The sequence below is a fragment of the Copidosoma floridanum genome, unplaced genomic scaffold, assembly GCF_036245765.1.
Source record: "Copidosoma floridanum isolate Cflo_tuat_1 unplaced genomic scaffold, Cflo_Japanese_pri ptg000032l, whole genome shotgun sequence".
NCBI classification, from domain to species: Eukaryota; Metazoa; Arthropoda; class Insecta; order Hymenoptera; family Encyrtidae; genus Copidosoma; species Copidosoma floridanum.
The window spans coordinates 6,514,822-6,536,503 of record NW_028321909.1 but is presented as its reverse complement, the minus strand read 5'-3'; the positions used below and the strand labels follow the sequence as shown (position 1 = coordinate 6,536,503).

The 21,682-nt window shown below is 36.3% G+C and overlaps 1 protein-coding gene across 1 annotated transcript in view; it reads right to left on the bottom strand.

Annotated features, from left to right (window-relative positions):
- The window catches only part of LOC106646689 (uncharacterized), a 45,646-nt gene that overhangs the window by 15,758 nt on the left and 8,206 nt on the right, over positions 1 to 21,682 (bottom strand). The gene's annotated exons all lie outside the window — the stretch shown is intronic.

Genomic DNA, 21,682 nt, shown 5'->3' with positions numbered 1-21,682 from the left:
TGTATTATACATATATATTGTAAAAAACAAAATGTTTATCATCGTTACGGACGATTTAAGCGAATATTTTGTGGTTGCTTCCTAGGTTTCTTTTTTTTTTTTTTTTTCTACTGAGCGCGATGGTATGGCAAATGATGAGGTTCGTTTTTTTTTTTTTTTTTTTTTTTTTCTGTTAATGAAGGTATCAACACTGGTGCAGTGAGACAGTGAACGCTATTGTGTATGTTATTGAAGACTATGGTGTACATTGCTGAATGTGGAGGTAAAAGTAATAAAGTTTTAGGAATAAAATGTTTTATACGATAACTCGATTTGATTCCATTACGATTGAAGCATTTGATATTACATTAAAAATTAAGAATACCCAATATTTTTGTAAATGACCATGTTAGCTACCTTTTACTGCTTGTGAGAGACGGTAAAAATCTCAAAAAAGCTCTTGCACTATTGCTCTCGGTAGCACTCAAATTTGCCGTCTGTGGGTATGTGCAGTGATTACCACACATCCCCACTTTCATAGAGAGAAATTCGATCCTACAATAATTAAATTTGGCTTCGGCGCAATTTGCTCGTTAACAACTTATTTTCGAAAACTTTCAAAGAAAAGCTAACCGTTTCGAAAAAGTGAAACCTTCATGAAACCTCATTAAAAAAAGTTGGAAAACCGATATGGAATAAATATACGCAAATACAAGTTTTAATTACAGAGTAGATATTGCAAAGATAATTATGAAAGGGTCGGAAGGAGGATATCTTTACGGTCCCTTTGAATACTTGTCTGATAACTACATAGTGTGCCGAAGAACCACCATTTAGTACCAAAATATTAATTGACCTACGCTAAAAGAGGAGTTTAAAAAAAAAACAACATCGTCTCTTTGGCCCATCATTTGAGCCAAAATACAGAAATAAGTACAGTAAAATAACTCCATGATATACGTACTTATTTGCTAATTTATTCAAAAATATACATACACAATTTAATTAATAACCACTTGAGGAGCTTCAGCTAATTCTACATTAGAAAACTTTTTTTTTAATGAACAAGAACATATGATTTCGTTCACTTTTTTGGGAAATCTCGCAAAGTCACTTGAGTAATATGACTCACATGCACAATCTTTTGATCAACTTCAGTTTAACTAATAGTGTTAACGGTGACAATAACGACGGTATCTAAAGAGGGTTCCTCACTCCTCTTGGGTTGACTTTGTCTTTTTGGTTGATTTTCCAGCCTCTCTTTGCTATCCTCACGATTCAGCACTTTCAGTAAAAAGTGACGGTAAGTTGCACGGAATCCGTGGCTCCTCCAGGCATAGATGAGCGGATTAATAGCGCTGTTGGACATTACCATACAAAACACCAAAAGATTTACAGGATTTGTGTCATCTATGTATACATCGAACTCTTGTAACATTTTATTGATTATGTAGGGAAGCCAACAAACCGAAAAACAGCCGAGGATAGTAAGTACAGCCTGAAAAAAATGTATAAATAATGATAATAATAATAAAAATAATAATAATAAATTATAATCAACGTTATTATACATTTGTACAGTTGAAGATTTTTTACTGTACCAAATTGTTTTTTCTGTGACTTGCACTGTTGCTCTGGCCAGTCTCTTTCGACCTGGCCTTTGACCTTAGCGCGTAGGCCCTCACTTCCTTCCACATTCGCAAGTTCAGTATGAAGACAAACAGCCATACTACCAGAAAATTTGGTATCCAAATCGCTTTTGCGAGGTAACTGCAAAAAAATAACACTGTTTTGGTCTACGTCACCATGAAAAAAAAAAAAAAAAAAATTAAATACTTAGGTATGACTGTATTTGATTGGCAGCCGTTCTTAGGATTAAAAGTATTCGAGTAAAGAGGTATTGTGGATATCAGCACAGTTACGCTCCAAGTGACAGATATCATGATAAATACTACGCGTTTGGTCATGTAATGCCGATACTCGAGGGGATAAACTATGGCGATGTAGCGATCTACTGCTATCGCTGCGATGCTGTAGAAACTTGCGACGCAGCCGATACTCATAAATACGAATCTATTGAAATTAAAAAATTTAGTAATAGTACAATATGTATTTTTATTTTTTGGATAAATACACTTCGCTATAAAAACGAAACATAAATGGATTAAAAAGAAATTTAAACATTAAATGTTATGCATACATATACACGATGGGCAGCGCACTTCCAAGTCAGAAAAAAAACTGCAAAAAAGTACGTGTACATGATACTTATACTGTCGCTTACCTAAGTATACATGGAATTTTGTCAATTGAAGCGCCTTCCTCATATACGACCATATAATAAAGTAATGCAAGACCAGTTGACAGATCCGCGATGGCGAGATTATTTATAAGGTGACTGGATATGCTGTTGGACGATCTATGGCTCAGACTTTGAACTATGATAGTCAAGACATTGAAGATTACTATTGTGGCAAATAACAACGAGTATCCCAGATTTCTAAACGTATGAAAGTCGCTGTTGAAAAAATAAAATTCACAAAAATATTATTTAACATCATAATCATGATGTGACAACTAGTTAAACTGTGCTATACTGAGAAAAGTGTTATAAAAAAAAAGCATATTTAAGAAGAAAGTCATGATGTACTACAGCGTATGAGATCTTTTATTGCATACGTATTAAAACTACGTATACAAACTACGTGTATTGTAAATTTTACTATGTATACATTCGTTATGTAACAGAAGCTAGTATGTTATCTAATGACATTTTTTCATCCCACAGATATGTCCCAACTTCCTAACTACTAACATGAAAAACACCTAATTTTTATAATTATTTCTGTATTAAAAAAAAAAAAAAAAAAACATCTTTTCTCCAGCAACATGAATGCAAAAATTCCGTATGACATCTTGCCAAATATTTTCTTATCAAATATTGTAATAAAACTTTTTTTACATTCAGAGCTTTTCTAAAATTTTAATTACGTCATTTACGTACTGTGAAGAGAAACACCAAAATATGTGAAAGTACAGATAATAGCCTGTGTCAAAGCGGCCCAACTTCAATATAATAAGTATACATTTGTACTTCAACACAGGTTACAGTCAAAACTTTCTTATTATTTTTATCAAATTACTAATTAGAAGGTTTTAAAGCGCCTTTAAACACAAAAAAATATTTAATATTACATGGAATTACGTGCACCCTCACTTCTGAAAGATTTCATCATAATGCATGTTAGTAAAAACTCTCGAATTCTCGGCACGTAATGGACTTCGAATGTGATCCTTTTAAATTTAAAGAATAATTTTTTTCTTTGAGTTTACTAATAATGCTGGCCATCTGTCCATTTTTATTAAATCTATTTATTTTGACGTTAGTAGAAAATACTCTCAAATTATTATGCCTGTCATAATCAATTAAATGGATCACTTTAGGAAAACTGCGATACTCTGTGAGGCCTACATTTAAAAATTTCAAATTTAATTACTCCTCATTAGGACTTTTTCATCAGGTATAAACCAATTTTTTCTAAACACATTGTTATGATTAAGTCAAAATAATTTTGTGCGAGGCTGTAAAATGCAAAAAACTGGTCAAAATGTTATAACGGTTATGCGAGGCATCACAAAATATAATTTTTGAAACTAACTGCGCATATGAATTGAGTTTTTGATTTTTTTACTCTATATTACTTATAAGAAAGTCTAAAGTGCCAAGCACTTTTTTTTCAGTTTAATACAATAAAAAAAAAAAAAAAAGTTTGAAAAATTATTTTATATTCTGGATTGCATGAAAATACCGTCAATTTTTTGCAGCCCCAACTTTTTATGTGGCTAGTCACAGAGCCGTGTGAAAACAGAGCGTTTGCTCCAGTAAAAAAAAGTGGTCGTAACCGTAATGCACCAAACTTAATGGTTTTTTAAATTATCGACTAGGAGACTACAGTGTATGAAGGCACCTCATAAACAGATGTGGTAAACTAAATATTATTGCAAAATTTATATTTGCGGATTCAAAATTACCAACAAAGTACCATTACAGCAATCACACGTTTTTAATTAAAAAAAAAAATCATTTAAAATAATGTTGATTTTCAACAAATGTCAATAGAGCTGAGCCCAAGAGTTGAATTGTCAAATTCACATTTAATATCCTAAAATATTGTAGCTATTGTGAAATGGCCCAACTTTTCATTTTTTGACAAGAATTTATAATAAGTCGTGAACAAAAATTGAATGAGACGGTTTATTAAATTATTTTGCTTGCCGTGAAACAGTTCTAAAAATGTCGATACTTTTTAATCTACTTTCAACAAACTACATAATCAACGTAAGTCATTTGTTTTCAATAAAAATACTGTATCAAATAATTACATCGGTATTAGAATACTCATCATAATTTACAAATGCATACTGAAAGATTGTAAATAATTTTTGGTGTAGGTATCCATTTAAGTTCGTATATTACAGAATTTAATGTAAACTTTGTGTACTTACGTGCAAAAGATAGCCATTGCTATGAGATATACATGATACGAGGTATTATTCTTTACTAAAGCTTCGTAATCAGACTGACGACTATTTGTCAAAAATAGTTATAGGTAACTTTCTGAAAAAAGAAGTTTTTAAACTTCACTCATAGTTTTTATAGATAAGAATAATAAGTTTTATCAGAGCGTAATAAGTTTGTTATTTTCGCTTTAAGGAAGAAAAGTTTAGAAATTTTTGTGACAAAAGCAGTAATTACCATAAGTCTTTAAAACATTTTTTAATAACCTTCTTTATATTCGCTTATCTGGCAATTATAAGATCGTAGTTTTTTTTTACTAAAAGCGTAATGAATAATTCAATATTAAATAAGTGTCTCATACAAAAATTAATTAGAAATGTTCCGTTTACTACACTGAACATTTTTTCAATCAAATGAAATATAGGCTTGAGTAATACATAATAATGTTTGAGGAATAAACTTATTTTAAATTAAAATTTTCATTAAGAAAACTCACAACCTTTATTTTATTATGTACACACACACTTTATTATTATTATTATTTTTTTATTTTTTTTTTTTTTTAACATAATTTTTTGTTTTTATTGAACGACTAGTAATTTACAGTAATCATTATTATTATTCAATGTACGTAATATCTTACCAACATTTTACATATTTCTGATTCAACATTGACTTATCAAACTTTTTTAGTTAGTATAAAAATATAAATATATTTTTAAGTCATGTAACGTTAATTCAAATGAATTTAAGTATTATTGTTGTACATACAGTGACCTAACTTTGCACTCTTAAAAAGAAAGCGTAGAATACGCTACTCGAGCACAAGACTTTACGCACTATAATAGCGTCAAGTACTACTTCACCATATAATGGTTTACACGTATTCTAAAATTTTTATTAAGAATAATTTGCAATCAAGTGAAAAGTATGCACGTACATATGCCAACATCTTACTGATAATTGAAAATGCGATTATACTCCTGTAACAGTACGATAGAAAGGATTATTATCAAAAACGACTAGTTTTTCTGCTTGATACGGTGAAAAGTTAAACGCTCGAATAATTGATGTCAGTTCTTTTTATTTAGTGTAAGAGACGGTAAAAATCTCAAAAAAGCTCTTGCACTATTGCTCTCGGTAGCACTCAAATTTGCCGTCTGTGGGTCTCTGCAGTGATTACCATACATCCCCACTTTCATAGCGAGAAATTCGATCCTACAATAATTAAATTTGGCTTCGGCGCAATTTGCTCGTTGACAACTTATTTTCGAAAACTTTCAAAGAAAAGCTAACCGTTTCGAAAAAGTGAAACCTTCATGAAACCTCATTAAAAAAAGTTGGAAAACCGATATGGAATAAGTATACGCAAATACAAGTTTTAATTACAGTGGGTATTGCAAAAAAAATTTAAAAAGAGTTGGAAGGAGGATATCTTTACGGTCCCTTTGAATACTTGTCTGATAACTACATAGTGTACCGAAGAATCACCATTTAGTGCCAAAATATTAATTGACCTACGCTAAAAGAGGAGTTAAAAAAAACAACATTGTCTCTTTGGCCCATCATTTGAGCCAAAATACAGAAATAAGTACAGTAAAATAACTCCATGATGTTCGTACTTATTTGCTAATTTATTCAAATATATACATACACAATTTAATTAATAACTACTTGAGGAGCTTCAGCTAGTTTACACTCGAAAACTTTTTTTTTATGTACAAGACCATAATAATATATTACACTAAGACTTGACTTTTTGCTGTTTGAACAATAATTTTTAATGTTAAGAACAGTAATTTTAGTTGTACGTACAGTCATTTTTACTGTTTGTACTATATAATTTACCATCCGGAATGGTAAATATTAGGTTGGCCAAAGTATAAAGTCCCTAGACGGTAAAATGGTACCAGATTGCCATTCTAGCCCAGTAATTTTTTATTATTTTTTTTCTCTCAGTATATTATTTCGTTCACTTTTTCGGGAAATCTCGCCAAGTCACTTGAGTAATATGACTCACATGCACAATCTTTTGATCAACTTCAGTTTAGCTGATAGTGAATAGGTTGACAACAACTACGGTGTCCAAAGAGGGTTCCTCGCTCCTCTTGGGTTGACTTTGTCTTTTTGGTTGATTTTCCAGCCTCTCGTTGCTATCCTCACGATTCAGCACTTTCAGTAAAAAGTGACGGTAAGCTTCACGGAATCTGTGGCTCCTCCAGGCATAGATGAGCGGATTCATAGCGCTGTTGGACATTGCCATACAAAACACCAGAATGTTAATAGGATTTGTAGGTTCCATGTGTATATCAAACTGTTGTAAAGTTTTCTTGGCTACGTAGGGCAGCCAGCAGATCGAGAAACAACCGAGGATTGTGAGTACAGCCTTAAAATAAAATAAATAATAATTATAATAATAATTAAAGACAACCAACGTTATTATTTGTACAGTTGAAGATTTTTTACTGTACCAAATTGTTTTTTCTGTGACTTGCACTGTTGCTCTGGCCAGTCTCTTTCGACCTGGCCTTTGACCTTAGCGCGTAGGCCCTCACTTCCTTCCACATTCGCAAGTTCAGTATGAAGACAAACAGCCACACTACCAGAAAATTTGGTATCCAAATAGCTTTTGCGAGGTAACTGCAAAAAAATAACACTGTTTTAGACTACGTCACCATGAAAAAAAAAAAAAAAACATATATAGTACTTGCTTGTTGTGACTCAAAACTTGATCAAATTACCTTGGTATGACTGTATTTGATTTGCAGCTGTTCTTAGGATTAAAAGTATTCGAGTAAAGAGGTATTGTGGATATCAGCACAGTTACACTCCAAGTGACAGATATCATGATAAATACTACGCGTTTAGTCATGTAATGCCGATACTCGAGGGGATAAACTATGGCGATGTAGCGATCTACTGCTATCGCTGCGATGCTGTAGAAACTTGCGACGCAGCCGATACTCATAAATACGAATCTATTGAAATTAAAAAATTTAATTACAGTACCTTTGGTAATAGTACAATTCTTTCTTTTAAGAGATAAACTTGGTTAAAAATAGTCCAAGTTGTAATGTGGAATTGGTTAGAATAATATTTGGATTTGGTTTTTTTGCATGATCTTATACAACATTATCTCCTAACAATTAATTTGCATGTTGTCAGGTCCAAAAGATGGTCCAAAATTGTTAAAACAATTTTTTTTTCACAAATTTTGCAAATTGCTTATTTTGTCCTGAAAAAAACATTTGTAGGATTTAGAACTATGAACACAAAGATCTCTTGCTACTTTTCGCTAAAGTTAACTATACTTTCCAAGATATGAAGTATTAAAATTCGGCTATTTTCGTTCATTGAATACGACGTGAAAAACCAACAATATTCATTCTGCCAAAATTTTTAAATATTCTACAAACATCCTTAAACATATTTACAAAGTGATGTAGACCTATATTTTAATGTAACCCTTTGTTCTTAAACTATGTTTTAGACTCCCTAAACACGAGGGTTCATGGATCTCGTTCATAATTAATAGATATATTTTTTCGTAGCTTAAACAAGTCTGGAACATAGTTTAAATCAAGGGGTTACAATAAAATAATAATTTGGAAATATGTTTAAGAATTTTTTTAGAATACTTAAGAACTTTGGCAACATCAACATTGTTGATTTTTTATACTGTTTTTCCCGAACGAAAATAGTCATTTTTTCGAACTTTAACTATTAATATCTTGGAGAGTGTTAACTTTAGCAAAAAATTACAAGAGGTCTTTTTTCTTTAAATAAAAAGTGTACAAAATTTGCTTAAACAATATGGACCAACTTTTAGACCTGGCAACATACAAATTTGTTGTTAGGAAGTAACTGTAAAAGGCTGTTTTGCGGCTCGAGAGATGGAAAAGTAGCCTCAGTTGGGTGGCGCTTATGAGTCGAACACTCTATTTAACGAAGACACAGTAAAAGTCAAATATCACGAAAAATGCCCAGAGGTAGAAAAAGCTTGTTGCATTTGACTAAACTGTCAAAAATAATCTTACTCGAAATCTCATTTGTTATAACGATAAGAGATATTTAAAAAAATTTTTTTAATAATTTTTTAAGTAGTTTTATACATGAGTGACTGCGCACTCTTGCCTTTAAAAAAGACTACAAAAATAACTAAAAGACTCAAAAAGACTTCCAACTTTTTAATGAGGATTTGAGGATGCACAGCCATTTATAAATAAGTACGTCATCACTTACCTAAGTATGCACGGAATTTTTTCAATTGAAGCGCCTTCCTCATATACGACCATATCATAAAGTAATGCAAGACCAGTTGACAGATCCGCGATGGCGAGATTATTTATAAGGTGACTGGATATGCTGTTGAACGATCTATGGCTCAGACTTTGAACTATGATAGTCAAGACATTGAAGATTACTATTGTGGCAAATAACAACGAGTATCCCAGATTTCTAAACGTATGAAAGTCGCTGTTTAACAAATAAAATTCATGAAAATGTTATTTAACATCATAATCATGATGTGTCTCACAGTTTTATACAACTAGTTTAAGTATGTTACACTGAGAAAAGTGTTGTAAAAAAAAGGTAAGCATATTTTCGAGGAAAGTTATGATGCACTCTGGTGTTATGATAGTTTAATATATTTTTTTTTTACTTTCCATGAATCACAGTTATAAGAATGTATCGTAATCAATTTTACTAAACTACATAATCAACGTAAGTCATTTATTTTAAACAAAGATAGTTTATCAAATAATTAAAAAACACACTTTTATCAGTATTAGAATACTTATTATAATTTACAAATATATACTGAAAGACTATAAATAATTTTTGGTTTAGGTATCTATTCAAGTTCGTATACTACAAAAGTTAATGTGAGCTTTGTGTACTTACTCAAGGAAGTTGGCCATTGATATGAAATATATATATATATGATGTGAAATATAATACTCCACTGAAGCTTCATAATCAAACTGACTACCATTTGACAATAGTAGGTGTACGTAATTGTTGTCTAAATAAGATTTTGTACAATTTCATTAACAGTTTCTCTAGATAGTAATAATCAATTCCAGTGGGTTGTAATGCTTATCGTTTCTCGTCGTGCTTTCCCGCACGTGCCAAATGAATCATCGTACATTGAACTTTCATGCTGACAATGGTCATGTACAGCCAATGCGATTAAAACACAAGACTTGACATTTTTGGCCGAATCACCATTCATCGTGAATCGATATTATTTTTCAATTTACCAACATTTCGAGAAAGTTATTGTACAAGGTAGCAACTTGTGTAAAACTAATTTCGCCGTATAAATTATAAGGTTTAAAACAATAAAAAAATTTTTTTAACTTTATAGTTCACACGCAGGAGTTTATTTAGAAAGAAAAAAAATTTTCCTTCCTCGAGGCGTTTTTTACGACATCTGGTCGTTTACTGCGCATCCTTTCATACTTAAAGCGTAATTTTTACCACTACTAAAAAATGACTTACACTTTTCAACAGTTATTTAGCTTCCAAATTTATTCACTGATGTTGAACAAAATGATTCCACTGTAAATACTGTTTTATTTTATCTTTCACTATTGGCTCCGAGCATGAACCTAGAGGGGATAAAACGGTATACGCCAGCGCCCATGGTGTTGACTGAGTGAAACCTGGGGAGAAGCCAGTGATATAGTCTGTAGATATCTTTAACTAGTTTTTATTAGTAAATACCTTTTTGTTTCATGTACATCCCAGTGCTGGCGTTCTGGCCTTACAACTGTCAAAAGTTGGATAAATTCAAGCAAGTTAAACTGGGATGAGTGTCATTTTGACGGAAGGTTACACGGGGTGAAAAGGTATCTACTAATAATTACATTTTCAACAACTTTAACGTGTCATGTCTTGCCATAAATTGCTTAACTTTTAAGATATTCAAAGATGAGTATCTCGGAACTACGTGAATTTGATGCCACTGGCTTCCCTCCAGGTTTTCAACTTCTGCCACGGGCTCGGGTGTAACAAGTCATTTTCGGTCCGAATAGTGTCCATACAAATCTAGATGACCATCAGATTGCCAGTTTTCACTACGACGCACAGTCACTGATGTACCTCGCGAATGAGGCCATCATTTGTACCAGTACTAACGAGCGAACAATTTTTATGATCAATACCAATTGCTTCTCATACGCAAAAATAAAAAAGTTGGACTTTTTACACCTAGTAAAACTTTAAGAGTAGTATCACGTAGTTGTGTCAAATTTAATAAATTAATTTAACTTAAATAAAATTGAGCTTTTTGCTTAAAGCAAATTAGAAAAAGACGTTTTTTTTGAAGAATAAATTACGTCCTCGTCAAAAGCATATAATAGGTACACAAGCAAATATCGCAATGAAAAATAGCAATGTGGTTTTACTCCAGTAATATTGCAACAGACGATTAACAAAAAAGACTAATTTTCCATTCGATTTGGTGCAAAGTCAAACGGCCCAACGATCAATTGACCAACTTATTCCGAATCTCGAATAAACTCGTATAAAAAAAAAGAAAACGAGAAAGATGTAGAAAATTTTAATTTAAGCGATAAAATTTTCCGACAACCCGACGTTATCCAAGGAACACCTTTCGAGCACGGCCTCGAACACCAACGATAAACTGCGCGCCCCGAGAGAGAATGCGAGAACGAGAGAGATAAAAGAAACGAAAGAAAATCAAGCAAAAGTAATTCCAATTGATTCCACTACAGGTATGTACGTATATAGGTAGACCTAGAGAGTTACAGAGATTCAATGCATGCAGAGTGGAAAAATGGGCCTTTCATCGCTGGGGCTCGCGTTTCCAACCGAGTAATGCAGCTGTTCCGTGGAACGTATGCATTATGCAGCCCAACTCCTTCAATCTCTCGGACTCTTCTCTTCTAACTAGGTATAGCAAGTATTGTGTAAAAGTGGCGTCGACCATCATCAGATATGTGTACCACTGCTGCGCGCAGAGGGTACTTGGAAAAGGAAAAAAGCGAGCGGCATTTTAGATTTTTCATTCTCTTCAAAAGTACCATCTGCTACTGATGTTGCGAGAAGTGCAGAGGAATATGGCTATTGTTTCGCGTTTCCAGGGGTAAGCGTGAGGGTTGGTGTGGGCCATTGTTCCGGAAAATAGCGCCGGTTATCTCTGCGTTGGCGTGTAAACAACAATGAGGCCGAGACGTGTAAATGATATGCAGGGCGTGCGGGATACAGGGCTACATTTAGACGCAAAGTAAACGTACCGATACCGAAACTCACTTTCAAACTTTTGTCCCCACAAAATTTATCTTGAAGACTTCTAAGGTTTTTGCTATGCAAAAAAATAATTCTTCAATACAATAATGATAGTATATAACTAACTCAAGAAAACTGGTCCATCATACGTACAATACAATTAGATACAAAACCTTGAATACTAAACTTGATGTCCAGATACAATATTATAACAGTTTCCGATTGAATATAAAATGGGTGTTTCTCCATGACGACATCACGATTTACCATTGGGACATGAGTTTTCAGTAATGTTTTGCATTGTGTGCACCATTCTGTTCTTTATATTAATCAATTAAAATTTATTGATATTTAAAATGAAATTAAAAAAAAAAAAAAAAAAATTGGACAATAAGCAGGATAACAGATAAATGTAACCACTGATTTTAGAGGAATTTATGGAAAAAAAACCTTCGATTGGTAGTAAAAAGATTGAGAAAACTTTGGCTTTAAGCAGTCCCTTTTTAATCTAGATTTTGCATTCGTCATCATAATGTCGGTAATTATCATACTTGGCATTGATTTGCACGTGTGATTGAAAAGTTGTGGATCGAAGATTGTGCACTTTACCAAAGTTCAAGACGAAAGGATCGTCGTTATCTTTTGTTAAACGTCCTTCAGTAAGTTATCCTATCAGAAACAGTGGGAAACAACCCATCCTTCCTATTGGTTGGAAAATATCTGTGTTACATGTACATGGGAAGAAAAAGGAGCCAACGATTGGGCACAGTCGACGAGAAAAATTTAGGAAGACGAAAAATTGAGCTCGCGCCAGTAGAAGTTCCGTCGCGGCTAACTTGGAACGGATCCGAAGGGTCGAGGAGTGGCTCTGGTAATTCTCGCCCGCCACAGAGCTGGTGTGCTTTCGGAGAGTGTGCGAATGACGCCGACTCATCGACCGACTTTTTCCTCCCTCGAACTGGCGAATTTTTGTAGTTTCCGTTTGGGGAAAACGCGGGTGGATGTAACAATACTTTGGCAGAAACTTTGTAACGCGAGCGCTTGTCGACACTTGTCGTTGCTTGGCTAAGAGATAATTATTGACGTGAGTAGACTGTGAACTCTTTTTAAAATTTTTTCAAATCCTTCACGGAAAAAAGAAAGAAAAAAGATTTCATTCTAAGTTACTATACAATCTGCAACTGGTATTGCCCGTAACATATACAATATTCATATTGCCTACTAATTCTAATCTAGTCTAATAAGGGTCACATATCTTTTTACAGCATCGTGAGTTTCCGTCGTTTTCTGTGAACATCAAGGCTCTAGTGTTATTGAACCTCCATTTCATGCGCGTACACGCACGTATTAGCTTGTACCTATTGTTACATATACCTGCTACTGTGAGTCACGATAAGACCTATAGGGAAATCAATGAGTCAATGTGCCTGACGGATTAACATCAAATGGCAATTGTGTGCTGACGAACGGTATACATGCGGAGCTGGTATAGCCGAACATGCGTGCGACCACTGTGCGAGATGGAAGGCAAACGCAATGTGACAATAGTTATCTTATAACAATAACAATTAAATTTAGTAGAAATTATAATTACAAAATCTGTTTAAGTTTAAGGAAGACAATTCTGTTTCTTCTACACTTATTTCGTGATTGTTATATTTGACACAATTATCAAAAATATTGATAAATCTCGTGTTATTCAGCCCTATGTAAATTGTTATATGTAAATACAAATAATTTATGTGACTTTGACATTTAATTTGGGTAATTTACAAAATTACAAAATCTTTAGATGTGTGTTTAAGGAATTGAGGGTGACATTATTTTCCATCGTCCTTACCTTCGCAAATGAAGCTCTTATACATCATAAAAGCACCTTATATGATTTATTTTAAAATAACCAATTTTTGTAAACGAATAAATACCTTTTGATTATTGAACTGAATTGTACTAATAAGGTTTTATGGAAACACAATATCACAAACTATGTATGGTTTTTTATTTTTATTTATTACGATTTAAGAACTTATTTTCTTGAGTAAGACTTACAAATATATTATGTACAATTTGAAGATTATCAGAGAAAATTATTTAGTCACTACTTTATGGGTAATTATCACAGTATTTAGACTTCATTGCTTATTAACTGATCTGTGCAAAAATCATCGTAATTCGTCTATAAGGTCTACTCTGACAGATGTAATATTTTCAGTATGGATTTCCAGATCCCATAAAGACAAAAAGATTATATGTTAAATCATAAATATATTTTAAAGTTTTGTATTTGATATTTAGACTACGAATATGTATACATACACTATTAGAAAAAGTAATACTGTATACACTTTAACTTAACTCGTACGTTTAATCAATCAAGTGTTACTATTTTACTATTTGAGCTTGGGTATTGAAAAAAATAACTTTAAAATTAAAAAATAACAGATTTCTGAATGTATACAAGTATAACCGTGCGTATTTGTGTGTAGATGAATATGCGTGGTACATAAAATATAAATTACACCTGGTTCCATAACGTCATCGTGTACGTCATTACACGCGTTGCTGTCATCCCACTGTTGAGTGTAAAAGAACATCGTATCCACCTTATACAAATCTTGCATAATCGGCTCTTTGACATAATCCCGGTATTGTGTTGTTTTAAAATTTTCCCTTAAATGTATATCATGGAAATACTCCATGGATTTGTTGGGATGAAATCTCGACCTACGTCGTACGAGGGATTATATTTGAAGGCAAAGCTGTTCATTATTTGCTCCGCTTTCAGCATACAAATCTGGAAAAGAAAAAAAATATCCACTGTGGGTAAGGTAAAAAGTCTTTATTTTCATAATAAAACTATTGTTTTAACAATATACTAATTTTTTAAAAAGCCTTAAAAAAAATTTTATATTATCGAGACAGAAATCAAATTATTTTGTTAAGTTAAACGAATTGGGTTTTACACGTTTGTCGGAGAAACAAAAATTTGTTTCTTGCACATGAAAATAAAAATTTTTAAATTAAAATTAAAATTATCTATAAATATTAAAACTTACTTTGCCCTTTACATACGAAGAAAGCGAGCAGTTGTAGGCCCCCAAAATGAGCTCGGCTTGCTCGAGCTCGCCTTGCTCCACAAGCTCGATACAACGATCAAGTTCAGCGTCATTGTAGGACATTTTTTCTATCTCTTTTGACACAAGATCTTAAAAAAAAAATCACGTGTCTAATAAAAAATCAGACTCACTCACGGTAGATTTACTTTCTCACTTGACACGATTCGCGATTGTAGTGCGTCGACGGATACATACAAAGCGCGAACCAAGAAGTAACTGCTGGTGCAAATGTGTCTAGACTTTACTGGACTGCCTACTGGTTGCAAGAGGCTTATTTACTTATACAAAGTGTTCCCACTATACACTAAATGCGTTTTACCATCGAAGGTGTCGTTAAGTACTCATTACTCAAATTTCACTTTTATCTACAAGTACGGGAGTGGAGCCGAAGGATGAAGCACCCGTTGGACGCGATTGATGAAACTAAGATGAATTTTGATGACAAGAGCACAATAGTCACTAGTTTGAACTCGAAACCATCCGAAGGACAGTTTAATGTAAAACTCGTGAAATTAACAAGTAAAAAAGAATCCCTCCAACTTTCACAATACATGTAATCAAGTACAGTTTACAATACAACTCAAAGGCATAAAGTCGTTTGGAAATGATAGGTACCATCACGGACCTCCCATCCCCGTGACTTTTGCCGGGGAAGGGTGAGTTGCTTCGTTTACGCAACAGCTCTTCGCAGCTACTGTTCGCGATCGAATTTCACGGTAGGTTCAACGCGGCAACCATTATACCCGAGATGCGGAAGAAAAGAGTAGAGAAACCGATGATAAAACGTCCTCCCGGAGGTGGCAGTACACGAGCGAGCCCTTAAACAGGCATCAGCATTTACAAGCCAAAAGCGAGTCAGGCGGGCGATCTTATCTCGACGACCCGAGCTCTCCTTTGGCGATCGATTGCCCAGTGCTGCGTGCACGGGACAGATGATATGGATTCACACAGATAAAGAAAAGAGGCCTCGCGTATACACTATAAATAAATATATGCGCAACCGGAGGAATGACGAATAGCTCCGCGTTGTGATTTTCATACGGGCGATTATAAGCGCCTCTGCGCAGTGTCCTCCACGTTGATAAATATGCCGCGCGGTGTTATCGTCTTGTGTACCTATACATATACATGTCTTTGGGCTCGTAATGAAATTTCGAGGGTGTACATTCGAGCTTTTGGTCGTAAGATGAATTGGCGAGGTCTACCTATACCCATCACGGCTTTGGTGGAATTCGGTGGAGCAAAGGGTACGTATTATAGGTACACCATAATCGTGATAACAGCGCCGTAAAAGTATTGGATCATTATAGGCACCCGTTTGTACAATTACTACCCTCCCATAACTCATATTGCAAAAATATACTCATGCACGTCTCAATGACTAATCACTTGTGTTTATTCATTATACACGTAGCTATATCCATGCATCATCGACCTTTTCATGCCTTCGTGTAATACGGTTGTCCTCTCTATATGGGCGCTGTCGTCTTGACGCGTCGAGCTGTCGACGACGGCAAAACTCTCGAGCCGTGTAGGTATATAATATGCCGATGTATATACATAGGCACATACTTTATTCCAACGCGTTTGTTGTACCTCACGTATATATACAAGCCCACACGTATACCTGCTCCGTTGAACGATAATCGATCGCCGTCCCATATCCGTATATATAATATGTGTGTGGAGTGTGCTTATAGAGGCACTCGTGTTTTCTTCCTCTTATTTTTTTTTTCTTCCCTCGTCAAACGTATATGATGAGTATAGGTACATGTAAACGCGAGTCGAGTGCACGCGAACCGCGATGACTCAAGATGGCTAAGGTAGAGCCTACTCTTGTTGTTCTTAATTACCTTTTACTTTTCTTCCTTTTTTTTTTTTTTTTTTTTTTCCCTCCTCGCACGCTCGCAAAAACTACTCATCGATACCCTACACACGTACACGCCGCTCAGGCGAGCGAGCCATGAATATTCACCGGTCGCAGGTACACACGTACCTACAGGGTTTTTGTTTTTTTAATCCTGCGACCGTTTCGTTATTTACCAACTCGAGAAAATATTTCTCCCTCCCCCACCCCGATCGATGTTTGGAGGTTCGCACGCGAGTACAGCCGGAAGCATTCCGATGGGGGAAAAAGATTCCCCCGGGGCTGTGCCTTTTTTTTTAGCCCGAAAATCTGAGCACCGCGTCATTACCGTACCGAGTCCTCGAACGTGCACCAACACCAAGCGCATCGTGGTACAAAATCATCTAGTCCCTATGTAGCGTTTACGTCATCGCATTGTCATTGGTGATCGAATTACTTTTTGGTGTCGCCTCATTTCCCGATGCCGAATGAAGATATTGGAAAATAGGATGCGTTGCACGATGAGGAATCATGTTGCGTGAATTCGAGGATTCCCAAAGGGAAAATCCCCGGAGCCGACAACACCGTCTCGACGAACCGGGAGAGAAGCAGATACACTGGATATACATACGTAGAAATATTGCTTTTTTTCCCCAATATCTCTTATCGTCGGAAAAATATTTGCAGACGTGTGTTTGTATCGCTTCGAGAGAGCGTCCGCGCGTGTACGTATAACATTGTGGGGGGGGGGGGTGCTTTGTGCCTCGGCGCAATTAAAAATATCGATCAGCTCGGCTCGGCTGTGAATTCTCATCGAAAAAAATGTCCCTTCGATTGAACTCGACGACGCCTCGGCGGCCACACGAGGCATCCATCCGCGTGATGTGATGAGCGCGGTTGCGCACACAAAGGCAGCCTCGCGATTAAAAGTCGAGAGCTTTTGTTGTCGGGGTGGATAAGAGCGGAGAAGAAAAAAAGAAGGGGAGGGACGGCCATCTCACCTAACGAGGCGTGAAAGGGGTATTATCTCGGCCGAGGGCGCTCGGCCTCGTGTATATATATATATATACCAACAATTAACGTGTCGCTGCTCTCCGGTCCAAAGTGACAGGGGTTAATTAATCGGTATCACTTATTTCGACCCTTATTTAATACACTCGGACTGGACTCACTTTATCAAGTGTGCGCTCGGGGGAGAGCTTTTGGCGATTAACTTATTTTATAACGTACTTTCTTGATCATTGGTTTACCCAAGAGATACAGAAGTTTACAGAAGGTTACAGAAGGGAGACTTGAATCAATCCCAAGGACTACCATATTTCGACTGTTTCTACTGAGCTGCGGTTTGTAGTCAACAGTCTTGTGCAACTGATTTCCTGGCAATCGACTTATTTTTTTTAAAATTCATTTCATCATACTCGGTGAATGTGACTGTAATGACTATACGCGTATTTTTCCTTGTTAAGAGTCTATTTATGTTCATCTACGTGTACGTACACTTTATTTATCTCCATTGTATAGCTTACTCGTTGAGCTGTAATAACAATTGTAGTCACCAACAACAACAAATCAAATGCTCATAAAAGTTAACCGAATATTAACAAGAATAAACATTTATCAATCATTAATAAACACGTATAGTTTTAATCATAACGAGTATTAATTAGTCGTTCCGTACAGTTCCCTTACCGAAAATATCCCCTATGTAAGGTAATGAATCGTCAATTTCTAGGAAAAGAAAACAACTAATTATCACTGCCGGCATGTGCGTGTATTGTAAAATAACACAGTGCACGCCAAATTGAGCGATTTTGACATCGATGTAACGAGCACCGATCGCAGAAATAACATTTCCGCTTGATTGTGTATTCGTACAAACTCGGAGTCCCCACCAAACCAATTATCCTCCTTCGCTCCAAACGTCACCGCGAGTTTTAGTTTCCATTAATTGGCGCGAAACTCGGTGTATATACATACACACTCGCGCAATTGGAAACAAACACAAAAGTACAAAGTAAATCTCGTGCAAAGCAACAACCGACAAATCTGTCGCAAAAAGAGAACCAATTTCGGAAACAAAGCTCTCGCGCGTCCGCGTAAACGCATCGGGGTATGCCCCGGGGCCTCGGGACCATGTATAAAAAATGCGCTTGCCTGCATACGAGTACACCTATATAGTACGTGTAGCGTACACAGCGCGAGGGGGAGAGAAAAACGCCCGTGAGTAATGGTCTACTGGTATAAAGTAAGACGTATAGCTCTAAGCGAGAGAAATACACAATCGGGTCGGCGTCACTTTTTATGGGATCGCGTATGGGTACCTAATCGAGCTGTTCGCTTACTCGCGAGGCAGTGCGCGGATACGATGATGCATACACTTGGGGGAAATTTCTCATGCATTCCGTCGCGTGAGCTTTACGAGTACGAAGAGAGAAGCTTTTATGAGCCTTCGATCGTACTGTCGACTTACGTTTTTTCTTTCTTTTTTCGTTGCACGAGCTTCTTGCAACCTCACGTCGAATGGTAAAATGATCAAGTTGTAACTATAGTCTCGTCCGCTACGCGATTGCGTTGCAAAGGCCTTTTTGGCGCATCACCAAGGTACACTTTACCCCCAAAAAATATATCTATACGTATTCACGAGATTTCCATATAGGCTATAGTGAACGTTTGTCATTAAGGTGGATGTTTCGTGTTCAGAAGTCATTTATATACGCGATAGGTGCACAACTCTCTTGTATGGGGGCAGACAAATGACGCTGGTCATGGTGAATCGTCATGATCATGATTTTCAATAAAACCGTATATTACCTGAAAAAAATGCAATTAATCTATGATCTGGAAGAAATTCTTGACGTGCTTCGTTAAATATACCTGAAATTTGAAAATCACCAAAATCTCATAGATTTGCAGCATCATGTAAACAATAATTCATAGTAAATATAAACACTGCTATGCATCATCAATCATTTTTTTATTCATCACGCATTGTACGAGATGAGCCTTAATCATACAAAGTTCATTCCTGCACAATCGTGAAAGCACCACTTGTACTCCTTCGTAGCTGTACACGCATTTAGAACTTGTGTAGTACCGATTCTTAAAGTTGACTATAGTGTGTTTGGAATCACAATCAAACGAATGCGTACACCTTGTGCTATTTTCATTCCCACCACCAGTGTACGGAGCGTTATACTTTACCCCGCGTTTGCTGAAAAAAATACCCCGACGAGCGATATAATGGCCGAAGGAGCGCACAATGTAACGCGAGGTGTCGTATAGGCCAAGTGTTTTTAGTGCACATCCGAGCTCCCCTTGCCTCCCTCGTTGAGAATTGCCCTCCAGAGGCACGCGTCCGTCGGGAGAACAATGATAAAAGGCACCTCCTGTCCATACATGCACGGAAATGAATTGCGTTGAGGGAACGGGGGATGAAAAAAAAGACACATAGAGCCTGTGTCGCGATGACGGAAAATTTTTTATTTCAGTTTTTACTGCTCGGCAAAGTGGTCGCTTTCGAGATTAAAGCTCGGAAATTGTACGATCAAGCGGAGCGAGTTTTTTTTTTTTTGGGGGGGGGGGCTAAAGTTTTTCAAAGCTCACATATAGTTGCGCGTCGAGATTCAACGCGTTTACGGGGAGCCTCGAAGCGTCCGTAAGATTCGAGGTCAAGGCAGACCAGAGAATTCTTTCGAAGGTGACTTTTCCGGAGCGAATGTACATACGTATTACCTTGAAGCGGATTTTGGTAAACCGATCGCTTTGAACCCCAAACGCGATGCCTGATGCAACGCAATTCAGTAACAATCAAGGGGATCCGAAGAACGACTCTACATAACCAATCCGAGCGCACCAATCAAGCGAAATTGACAAATGTTTGCCCTCATCAGGCCATAGTATGGGGTGGATACACGTGGGTGCACGCTCGGCCGACCACAGGCCCAGCAATTAATTTCGCTTCCGCTGCTGATGCGGTGGCACTTCCAAGGATGGACACGAGGGAGAGATAACCAACGATGTACATATACAGCAGTGGTAAAACAATCTTTTAAATCCGTTGGGGGGGTTGGGCTGTTGCGTCGATTATTCAGATAGGCACGTCTGACCATTTCGGGCTTTTACTACTGAAACAACTGGCGGGTCGAGGCGGAGCTCCTCTTACTTTGAGCTGTACCCAATACATGGAACGGAAAGCGCCTTAGAACGAAAGTTGAAAGCCCGTTATCAGCGCCGGTCACCCCGTTAATGGCACCGTGAGACTGCGCCCATAGTTGTAGTACCGTACAGCCGCGAAGAAATAGAGGTAGACACAGGAAAGTTGGCCTCTCGTGTGATTGCGATGTAAGCGTATATATCACAGCATACAAAAGTCGGTAGATTGTAGACACGCTTTTGTTTGCAAGGACTTGGGACCACTGAAATGTTCTTCGAAGTAAAGTTGTTATGATAACCGAGTCTTTGGTTCATTCAGTATGATTGTTCAATACAATGAAAGAAGAAAAAATTATCAAAGACCTTGATCGGATGAACGTTACTCGAGTTGATTACCCACGATAATTTATTTAACGACTACAGGACCACTTCCACTTTGGGATTAAAATTTTTTACACACCATAAAGAGAGTATTAGACTTTTCCTCTGATAAAAAAGTTAATTCTATTAAAGCGCACCCTACGAAACAGGATAGGGTCCGAAGAACCCGTAAAAGATCCCACGGTATTAAATTTTTACCGTAAGTCTATGAAATGTAATTTTTCAGGCAACACACAGTCACGGTCTCGGCACGCACGACGGGCAGGGGGTGCGCCGTTAAAAATTCCATCCCCGCGAGGAAACGAAGGTACAATCTTGTATATGCAAAGGCAGAGACAGCCCGGAATATACTTGCATGCAAACGGCGATTAGAGTTTGGAGAAGTCCGAGAGGTACGGAACTGCCGCGCCAAGTGAGACAAACGAAGGATTG